Source organism: Periplaneta americana, chromosome 5 (assembly GCF_040183065.1).
Source record: "Periplaneta americana isolate PAMFEO1 chromosome 5, P.americana_PAMFEO1_priV1, whole genome shotgun sequence".
NCBI classification, from domain to species: Eukaryota; Metazoa; Arthropoda; class Insecta; order Blattodea; family Blattidae; genus Periplaneta; species Periplaneta americana.
Window position 1 is genome coordinate 192,340,043 of NC_091121.1, and position 12,287 is coordinate 192,352,329.

At 33.9% G+C, this 12,287-nt stretch overlaps 1 non-coding gene across 1 annotated transcript; it reads right to left on the minus strand.

The window, feature by feature from the left end:
• Positions 1–12,215: 12,215 nt before the first annotated feature.
• TRNAS-GGA (transfer RNA serine (anticodon GGA)) lies at positions 12,216–12,287 on the minus strand. Its single transcript has one exon. It is a non-coding gene; the product is annotated as a tRNA-Ser (tRNA).

Consider the following 12,287-nt stretch of genomic DNA (forward strand, 5'->3'; position numbering starts at 1 on the left):
CGGCTGTGATGTTGAGGTGGAAGGTGTGGGAGCAGCTGATTGTGAATACACTGCACTTGATCCAATCACTGACACTACACTTTCTAGCAAATTGTAAGTGTGGAAATTTTCGCCCAAGTGTTTGACCACAATTTTTTTTGTGAAATCTAACACTTTTTAAATCTTATATATTAAAATTTATTAAAACCAGCAAAAACTACAGTCTCATTTGCTTCACACGAACTATGGACACAAAATTCCAAAACTCAATTGTCTCGGGTCGGTTCGGAGTGGAAAATCTCCGCGTTACGAAGAAGAACCAAGAATTAGCTGGAGCTCGCGACTCTCACGTGCCAATCAAAGTTGCCGCCGTTTATGGGTGTTAGAGCAGTAGCATTGAGAGAGAGACCTAACCTGTGAGAATCATTGAATCAGCATCTTTCAACCCTGATCACTGATCACGAATATATGAGATCAGGGCTTTCACGTATGAATCATTAGACGACTCAGTCATGCACCCATGCCTCTTCTGAAACTAAGAAGTGCATGACTTCAGTTGAATGTTTTAACTTAAAAGAAAGGAAAAAGTAGAAGAATATATCAATCAGCAGAAAAGTCGCTAATCGTATTTTACAAAATTTGTCGCCGAGACTGATTCAAAATTCCCTAGATTTAGCGACTTGTCGCTAAATATGGCAACACTGCGATCCATGAGAAATGAAAATGGTGTAGGGGAATATGGGGCAGGACGGGGTATAGCCTTTATCTTCCCAACAAGTAGTGCAAATCTACCGAATTTTTTTAGAACTTCGTCAACTCATGTAAATATATCATCACACAACACTTACTGCCATTCCTTGCATCTGTTGTATGTTATTCGGTTGCTGCATTATATTGTAGCATTCATTTGCAACTTTAAAGTGTTCTCTTGTCACACGTAAGTAGAAATGAGATTTATTTAGATAATCTATTTTAATGTCATGTTATAGAGTGATTACCTGGCTTTTAATTCCGAAACTTTCTTAAATTTCGTGCGTTATTTTTCCTGCCAATACCTCATAACTTAGAAATCGTGACTGTGGGGCAAAACGGGGTGGGGCATAACAGAGCAGTACCCCGTCCTGCCCCACGTCATATTTAATTAAATTTCACCTCCTGTAATGGGTTGTTCGTTCTGTTGTTTGTCAGAAGAAGGTTGGATTAGATGCGTATCATGTCTGAAATGGGCTCACAATTGTTGCTCAGGAGTAGACAGTGAAGACGAGGATGCCACGCACATTTGCGTATTTTACGAATGACTTTTTCTCAAGTAAACTTGTAAAATGTTGTAGTATTCACACTTTCAGTATATAATTTTTATCACTTTTGCCACTTAATTATTACAAAAAAATAGATACCCCATTTTGCCCCATACGTGGGGCAGAACGGGGCAAACACACACATTTCGAAAAACTAATTTATTTTAAGGTTATAATGACCGGATTTCACTCGAAGTGCATATTTTTTTACTTGTTTACAATGTAATAATAGTAATATACGTTACAAGAGCGGTATGTTGACGTTTTCATGTTCGAGGAAAAGATTGAAAAAGCGAAACGTAGTTGAGCTTTTTTAATTTCTGAGAACATGAAAACAAACATACCGCTCGTGTATCGTACATTATTCTGTGCGAAGATCGTTTATTACATACCTGAAAGACGAATTTCTAATTAGTTGCAATGAAATCTCCATCTTGGTTTCTGTTTAATGACGGCAACTTCGGAAAACCAAAATATCTTTCTTCAACATTGTTGCTGTAAAATATTTTCCGTGTTTACTATACTCCAGCAGGCCGTGATATACGTCTGTCTTTCCCCCCCCCCAGTCTATAAATGCGAACTAAAACAAACGGTAAGGTTATGTAATGATTTATTTTTCATTTTAATATTTTAACAATATTATTATATAATATATTGCAGTAATAACATCGGCATCTGGAATCTTGTTGATTTTTTCACGGCTTCCTTAATGTTACTTGTATCAGGAATGCAATAAGTTTCGTGGAGTAGTAGACTTTACTTAATTTTTGCAAATATTTAAAAACAATAATTAACAGTGCAATTTAGGTGAAATTGCAGTGGTAAGTTTCCAATTTATAATTATTACTATGTTAAACGTCTCTAAAAATAATATGTTAAAAGCCTAAAGCGTTAAGCGGTAAGAAGAGGGAAATTGTTATGTGTGTTACGTTGGGAATACTGAATGTGGTATTTCACACTTACCGTGTATTGGTTCTGTGCGGAAAACAAGCAAATACGCACGATCTCGCACAAAAGCATATATGTCATAAAACCTATACATTTATATTATTTGATACCAAAAAATAAAGCATTCCAACATTAACTACCCCGTCCTGCCCCATGTTCCCCTAACTGTCGAATAGGAAGCCGTGGGGGCTTTCCACATATTTCCGAGATCCATGTGTTGTGGACAAGTTCGATCGACTCCAAGCCTCGTAGGCGGTGTCCTTGAGTTTTAATCGCCTCCTCCATTGTCACGCATAGTTTTTCTGTCGTGTCGTTCTAATAGATACAGCCAATCGTCGGCGTCTCTGTTTGGCCTATTGCAAGTGTCTCCGACCTTATATATGGCGAGAACATTTCCTTGACGAAACATGTGACAAGTATAGTCCTGTGATCCACCCAGAATTATTAGTGAAAGAATTACGTTTTAATAATTGTTTCCGGATATATCAGTAAGTAGAGCTATCGATGTGCGCAGAGTCGTTAAGGTGTTGGTTTGAAGTCGCTTCAAAACGGAAAAAATATTTGTTTTTTTTTTTTTTTTCGAGTTTCGGATGTTTGACTACGGACTGACCTCATGTTTTGTTAAAGTGTTAGGTCTGAAAGTAGAAATACTGGAGACCTCAGGACAAACACTAAAGAAAGGGATTGAAAACTTATTAACCGTAGTTCGATCCAGGTCCATGGCATTTAAATGTGCGGACCAAGCTAAGAATGTGGTGGCGGTGGTGTTGTTGATAGTGGTAGTGGTGGTGGTGGCGTTGGCGGTGGTGGGGGTGGGGGTGGTAGTGGCGGTTGTGGTATTGGTGGTGGTGGTATTAGTGGTGGTGGTGGAGGCGGTGGCAGTGACGGGGACGGCGGCGGTGGTGTCTGTGGTGGCGCTGGTGATTATGAGAGCGACGATATTATTATTATTATTATTATTATTATTATTATTATTATTATTATTATTATTATTATTATTATTATTATTATTATCACTATTATTATTATTATCATTATCATTATCATTAGAGCAACCCACATTATGCTTTATTTTTTGATAATATACTTCATGTTTTTTTCAAATTATGCTTTGTTTTAAATTTCTTTTACAGAGGTGTGAAAATGATTAGAATAATCTTAATTTTAAAGGTTTTTTAATAGTTCCTTCACAAATATTCATTGAATTGATGAATATTGGTATATAATATTACTATACTGATGTAGGATATATTTACTACTAACAATGGCGGAAAGCATTGTTGTACATTGGTATTTTTCTTCTTTTACAATTGTTATGGGAATTCAGAAATTATGGCGGAATTGAAAACATAAAAAATTAATTAAGAAATGCTTTAAACAAATTGTTCTTTGCGTTTACATTGTTGTCAAGGTTCAAATGAACGTATACATCTGTATTTCTGAATTCCCATAACAATTGTAAAATAAGAAAAATACCAATGTACAACAATGCTTTCCGGCATTGTTAGTAGTAAATATATCCTACATCAGTATAGCAATACATACCAATATTCATCAATTCAAATAATATTTGTGAAGGAACTATTAAAAAACCTTTAAAATTAAGATTATTCAAATAATTTGCACACCTCTGTAACATAAATAATACGTAATAATGTTTATATCAATAAACTTAAGGGGTTAGGTACAGCTTACAGCAGTAAAATTTAGGAAATATTCAACATATTTTTCCTCCATTACTGTACCTTGTACTACAATGAAAATTATTATGTCTAAAACACTGTCCTTCTGCTATATGAAAAAATTGTTTTTACGATTTAAAAATCCTACATTATGCAACGAGCCTATAATGATAGTAATTAAGACGCAAGTATGTTTGTTTATGAAACGAGCGCAAGCGAGTTTCATAATTTTCATACGAGCGTCTTAATTACCATTATATACAAGTTTCATACGACTTTTTATGCTCGACCATATTTCTAACTTGAAATTATTCGGAAGTATTCATTTTATTTGTATCTGACAGAAGATCGGAAGTGACCTTGTTCATGACTTGTGAATTGTGAGATGTGCGCAGACGCGAAAGTATTGATTTTTTCCGAGGAACAATAATGTCATTGACCTTGATGGAATGTAGAGAATGTATAACCTGGAAATTGATTTAGGATTGAAAAACGAGATGACAAATTGAATTTATTTGAATATTATTTACAATTAACGCTAATTATTATAGTAACAGAACATAACCTTCTGCGACAGTATTGGATTTCCAGCCTCCGTGACGTTTCCCTTGTCTTTCGATTGCATATCCGAGAATAATCGAAAACCTGAAATTTAATGAATAGGTGTACTTTAATGACATGCATTAAAGGACTGCTACCAGGTGTATAATTACTACATTTCGGCATGGTCGAGCATAAAATTATTTACATTTTTTTTTTTTTTTTTTTTTTCTTTTTTAAAAATTCAGTTCACTGTGCAGAGATGAAGCGTTTTCCACATAACTCAAAAACTATCCAACATTCTGTGATGAAATTTTTTGTGTGTATTTATATGTGTAATATCTACAATATGATGCAAGATCACTTCTCTACTTTCGATAGATTGTCTGATAAAAAATTAATTAATTTAAAAATATGGTCAAATATCAGTCAAACACCCTTAATCTCTGTTAGAATAAAGTTTGTTTAATAATCTGGGCCCTTGATCATGCTATGATAAAAAGCTGCATTGGTTTTACATTTGGGTTCAGACAAACGCAGAGAATTCATATTTTCAGTTCTATATTTTGTGTATATACCTTTCAAAGTTATTAACATTTCTATGAAAATATTTTAATAAAATAAAATAACACATTTATTTAATGTTGAAAACTTTGAAATGTTTAAACAACAGTTCAGTTGGGTAATCTTTCTGGTTTTTTAACAAAGTTTTTAATACTTTTTTCTGTAGTAAATTTAAGGGATAAAGGTTTCCAATAAAATAGGCTATTAATAAATTATTAAATCTAATCGGTGACCAGAACGCCGGGGACTAAAATGTAATCGGTGACGGGATGGAATAATGACGACATCTCTGGTGACGAGAATTCCTAGACCCGATATAAACAGCTTATAAATACCGGTAGTCGTAATGTTACATAGTTGTTCAGAAGTCATTTGGAGTTGAAGTTCTGTTCGGACAAATATTACCTATTTATTATCAACAAAAATTACAGTGTCATACTAATCTGTCCCCGTATCAGAATTTCCTGGTTACATATCGTAATCAGTGCAAGGCTGCTTTTTCTGTACATCGTCATATTCCTGTTACAAGACACTTCTTTTCAGAAAATATTATTTCTAATTTTAGATAAGCGGCACCATGGGTGACGTCAATCTAGATGTGCATATGTCTGGGACAGGAAGTCAGCAAAACCTTGTACCTGTCTCAACTCGCAAGGCATGGCAAGTATTTGAAAAAACACGTATCTCTGTTACCATCTCCTGACACATTTAGGCCCAATTGTATAAAACTCCCTGACTAAAGATCAACTTTGATCGAAGATCGAAAAGTGAACCGAGTTCAGACACTTCTTAGTATTTAGTATTTATTTAACCTGGTAGAGATAAGGCCGTCAGGCCTTCTCTGCCCCTCTACCAGGGGATTACAACTATAACATGAACAATAAGATTACAATTAATATTAAATTTACAATTACAATTATAATAAAAATTAAAGTACGACAAGAATACCTGATTAATGAAAGCTAGACATTTTATCATAGAAGTTAAGAACAAAGAATATTTTTGTATTTACTAAATTACAAATTAAACCTACAATAACAAAATTCTATAGTGATGAAATTACCGGATATTGAAATATTTTGTGATAGATTAAGAGAACTATTTACAAGAAACCATGTCTGAACGAGTCTCAATTACTGACCAAGTGCCTAGTAAGTTTGCGTTTGAATTCAATTTTATTTCGACAGTCCCTGATGCTAGCAGGTAACGAATTCCAGAGTCTTGGCAGGGCTATTGTGAAAGAGGATGAGTATGAGGAGGTGCGATGGGATGGTATTGTTAGTATTGTTTCATGACGAGAGCGTGTGTTCAAATTGTGGTGGGAAGAAAGGTAAGTGAAGCGAGACGACAGGTACGAAGGAATAGAAGAGTTCAAGATTTCGAAGAGAAGGAGAAGTGAATGTAAATTTATTTTCTTATCTAGTTTAAGCCAACCTATTGTTTCCAGGGATTGGGTAATATGATCATATTTACGAACATTGCTTACAAAACGTACACACAAATTATGAGCACGTTGAAGTTTCATTTTGTTGTCGCTGGAGAGGTCAGTCAGTAAAATGTCAGCATAGTCAAAATAGGGAAATACAAGGGTCTGCACAAGGGACTTTTTTAAGCAAGAGGGAAGATGAACATTTATCCTTTTTAGCACATGGGTAATAGAATATACTTTTCTTCTATTGTATAAAACTTTTCTGCGATCAAATTGCCTCGGTTCAAATGCAATCTAAGTTCACGTGAAAAGGATTTGGCAACATCGCATAAACAGGTGAAATATGTGATGCGCGGACCATGTTATACAGGTTTGTGCAGTGTTGCCAATCTAGCGACTTTAACTCTTTTTCAACAACAATTTCTTTTAACTTTTATATTGCTTAAATAGGGATTTAGTGACCTTTTTAGCACCCCATAGTGACAAAATTTAATCTTTCTTTGTTGATAATGAGAAATCTAGCGACTTTACAACTACTTTTTCACGACTTTCCGTACACTCTGTTGGAGACACTGTTTTTTTTTGTGCAATGTAAATAATGGCGGACAATAAGAGGAAGGTTGACTGTTCTCCGAGTTGTTAACATGTTATGGTGTCTGATACTGCTAAATATAATAAAGCTTTATAAAACGAAAATTTTCGTTTAGTAATACATTTAGTTGAAAATTTATGAATGTACCTATCATATCCATTAATAATTAATGGTTGTTATAAACATAATATAATTATAGGTTATGTTATTTCATACTGCTGAACACGATAGAGCCTTATAAAATATAAGATTGTTTGTGTATTAAGGCAAGAAATTGAAAGAAATATATATATAAATGTACCTACCATATCTATTAATATTAATAATAATGGATATTTTATTTGCACAATCTGTCACTCGTATATTTCAAACAGAAAAGAAATAACTGAACTTGGATCATCTAACTTAATCGGAGAAATTTCTTCAGTCAACGTTGACTTTAGTTTAAGACAAATTAATCTCATATTAGACTTTATACAACACAAAATTCCAAGTTCAGCTAGAACGAGGATCAATTTAACCTCTGATCTAAGATTAAATGGTTTATACAATCGGGCCTAAAATGTCAGAAAAACAAATATTCTTCCAATTATCAATATTCATCATTTTGAGATCCAGGTGTAGTTCAGTGTACATCATAGCTTCTCACTGAATGTGATTCACTGGAAATTTTATGAGATTTTCTTTTCTGAAGGGGAAATAAAAGTAATTTGGAATATTCTGGTTCACCATTCCACTTTCCTCTACTTTCAAAGTCATTAGCCGCCCTTGCAATTGGTTCATTTCCAGTTTTATTTTGTTGGTGGAATTGATTTTGTTAATTAAATTTTAAAGTGTAAAATTTTATGATTTTATTTATTTTAGTTAAAAGCAGGATTTAAGCTTAAATAATTCTACATCTTGATTACACAACTTTTAACACTATCACTTCGGAATATGTATGATAAGACATCCTTGTGTTAAATTCTAACCTACCTTGTGTACATGTTTCGACCTATTTATGGGTCATCCTCAGAATTGGTCGTTGTTGGTCTTGGCGCCTCTTGTTTTGTTTCCTGTGAGGGTGTGTTCGTGTGGTATAATGTAGAGTCAAAGAGTGTGTGTGTTCTGAAATTGAGTTGTGTGTTGAGAATTTCGTTGGGGTGTGTTTTCGTGTGTCTGTACATTTCATACTGTTCTAGAACACACGAAAACACACTCGAACGAAATTCTCAACACACAACTCAATTTCAGAACACACACACTCTTTGACTCTACATTATACCACAAGAACACACCCTCACAGGAAACAAAACAAGAGGCGCCAAGACCAACAACGACCAGTTCTGAGGATGACCCATAAATAGGTCGAAACATGTAAACAAGGTACGTTAGAATTTAACACAAGAAAGTCTTATCATACATAGTCTTAAATATCCCGAATATCCACAAATAAAAAATTATATTTGTGCAGACTTCAAAATGCCTGTGCAATATTAAAAATAATTGTGTAATTTGTTTCTTGAAGATTTATTACTGTCAATCCATCTTATCACCCTCTAGATATACCTATGTAAGTAAATCATTAGACGTAAGTAGGTTTAGAATCAATTACTGCTGAATTTACATCACATTAAAATACGTTATTTTGTGAGCACTCTAATCATTGAAATCCTTTACTAGTAGGCCCTTCAAGATTTATTGTTAGTAGTGTGCTAACTCTTTTACTGAAAGGCAGTTTCTAATTCCAGTTTTTACAAGATTCATGCAATTAAATCCTCGCTCACAATATGCGATGGAATTATATAAATCAATAAGAAGAAATTGTTCACTTAACTTACATGAATTGCACCAACTCTTTGAAATCAATTCCTGAACACCTGTTCCTTTTTTAACATTGCCCATGTCATTAGCATTTCATTTGAATTCAGATTAGTTCAAACACATCTCCGATTTCATTTTCTTCATTACCATCTTCGTTTCGGAGGTCCAATGTGGTTGTCGCACTTTTGTACATTTACATTAAAAGTTTAGAAGATGAGTAGCAAAATGCAACAAATGCGATTGTGGCTTAAAAACTGGTTAAAAGTTATTGTTTCTCTTATTCTTCCGATGATTTTCTTTTTCTTTCATTTTTGGCATTATTGTAACTTTTCCTTTGTCGTCCGCTATTTCAACATATATTTTTCTTTGCCAGTTTGAAGAAGAGAACACGCTTGGAGATCGGACTTCTGATAGCGGTAGTTGTACTAGCAGTGTTACTTTTCGTCCTCCTTATTGTCATTGTCGTCCAGGGAAGCTTGAATCATAAACCTCACCCAGGTGAGTCAAATCAAAGAATCTTTGCGTTCTGTGTAGTACATGTAAAAACATTTTTTTTCTGTTTCTTATACCTTCTAAGTAGAAACTATGGCAACAATATCGCAGACTCTATTACGCACTAAGGATAAGTTTATACACAATATTTCTGCTATAGCGCATTTAACTTTGTAAAATAGTCATTTCAATTCTTATATATTTCGGAATATGTATGATACGAACTTTCTTGTGTTAAATATTATTAACGTATCTTGTTAACATGGTTCGACCTATTTTCGGTCATCTTCGGAACTGGTCGTTGTTGGTCTTGGCACCTCTTGTTTCCTGTGTGGGTGCGTTCGTAGTGTAGAGTCAAAGAGTGTATGTGTTTTGAAATTGAGTTGTGTGTTGAGAATATCGTTGGGGTGTGTTTTCGTGTGTCTGTATATTTCATATTGTTCTAGTGTGTTGAGTTTCTGGCTTTTTGGTTGGATGTGCAGTATTTCCATGTCTGTGTTGATGTCTCTGTGGGTGTGGTTGGCATTTGTGATGTGTTCTGCATACGTGGAGGTGTTTTGTAATTTTGTTATGGCTGTGATGTGTTCTTTGTAACGTGATTGAAATAATCTGCCTGTCTGTCCTATGTGGAAGTTGTTGCAGGTGTTACATTTGAGTTTATATACGCCTGTGTGGTTGTATTTGTTTGTTTGTGTTGTTTGTGTGTTGAGATGTTTTTGTAAAGTGTTATTTGTTCTGTATGCGATGTTGTAGTTTAATTTCTTGAATGAGGTTGCAATTTTATGTGTGTTTTTGTTTTCGTATGTTAGTGTGATGTATTTTTTGTGTTCTTGTGTTTGTGTTGTATTCTTCTGCTTTTTTTGTGGTTTTGTTTTGTCTTACGTATTATGTTGTCTATTATGTTGGGGTTGTATCCGTTTTCTTGTGCTATGTAATTGATTGTGTTTAGTTCTTCGTTGTAATCCTGTTGGTTCATTGGTATATTGAGTAGTCTGTGTACCATTGTTCGGAATGCAGCTTGTTTGTGTTGTGTGGGGTGGTTGGATGTGTTGTGTATGTGTGTTGTTGTTGTGGGTTTTCTGTATACTTTTTTTATTTATTTTATTGGGTTATTTTACGACGCTGTATCAACATCTCAGGTTATTTAGCGTCTAAATGAAATGAAGGTGATAATGCCGGTGAAATGAGTCCGTGGTCCAGCACCGAAAGTTACCCAGCATTTGCTCGTATTAGGTTGAGGGAAAACCCCGGAAAAAACCTCGGGATTCGAACCCGGACCACCTGGTTTCGCGGCCAGACGTGCTGATCGTTACTCCACAAGTGTGGACTTTCTCTATACTTTGAATGTGTGTTTGTTGTGTTCTTTTGTTATTCTGATGTCTAGAAAATTTATGGATTTGTTGTTTTCACTTTCTAATGTGTAGTGTAGCTTTGGGTGTATTTTGTTTATGTGTTGATGTAGGTTTTGGATCTGTCTTTTGTTTCCTTTGTATAGTATTAGTATGTCATATCTATACTAATAATAAATCTGTAGCCGAAATTTTTCTGGTAATTTTCGATTTTCCAAAAATAATTGGTCCTAACATATATAATTAACCACCCTGAAACCGAAAATCAATTTTTTTTTTATTTTTGTTTGTATGTCTGTCTGTCTGTCTGTATGTTTGTTACCTTTTCACGTGATAATGGCTGAACCGATTTCGATGAAAATTGGAATATAAATTAAGTTCGTTGTAACTTAGATTATAGGCTATATGGCATTCAAAATACATTATTTAAAAGGGGGGTTATAAGGGCGCCTGAATTAAATAAATCGAAATATCTCGCTTATTATTGATTTTTGTGAAATATGTTACATAACAAACGTTTCTTTAAAAATTATTTCTGATAAGTTTTATTCTCTGAAAAATTTTGATAGGACTGATATTTAATGAGATAAATGAGTTTTAAAATTAAAATAACTGCCATCTAAGGCGGTGTATTGAATTAAAAAACAAATGACTTCGTCTATAAGGAGCCTTGGACACAACAATCGAAAGCTGTGAAACATAGCCTACAGACAATGTTTCTGTGTTTGTATGAAGCTAAATTAACCGATTTGTATAATTAATTATTATTTCATCATTGGAAAGTGTAGTTTCTCTGGATGGACATAATGCTATAATGTTATTACAGTAACTCGTGAGTGAATTGAGGACAGGTAAGATTAAAATAGCTTCTTATGCACAGAAAACTTGATAGGTTATTCTGTATATTCATTTCCTGTATTTCCTATAATAATGTTTATGAACATATTCATTTTTATCTCAGGGAATTAACGAACAACGAGAGTGTATTGATTTAGTATGCAGTAATAGTACGTTAGCTTAGCAATCCATTATTTTATAATTCAAATTTTAACTATGCTCAATTGTATCGTGTTAAAATACATAAAATACATATGCAATAAATGCAATGCAAAAAAATTGGGTAATGAGCCAAGCAGATTATGTTGCGCTGTTGTAAAAGTTGTTCCTCCTGAGATTCAATAGCTCCCACAACAAATTAAAAACTTTCTAATTCGAGTACATCCGTTATCAACACACTTTTTCATAATATAATATAATATAACATAATATAATATAAACATAATAATAAATCTGTAGCCAAACTTTTTCTGTTAATTTTCGCTTTTCCAAAAATAATTGGTAATAACAATTAAGAAACATGTTAAAGGAATTTTCATTGCACCAAATGAGTGGTCTCTGGATCAAAATGATCGCATTTTAATATTTTAAATACAATATAAATTAATATTTATTTTGATGTACCGAAGTACATATGATATTTCCATGCTGATATTCTGCTTTCTCAGATGATGAGAGAGAGATGGAACGGAGAAAAATTCTCTCCGGCGCCGGGATTTGAACCCGGGTTTTCAGCTCTCCGTGCTGATGCTTTAACCACTAAGCCACGCCGGA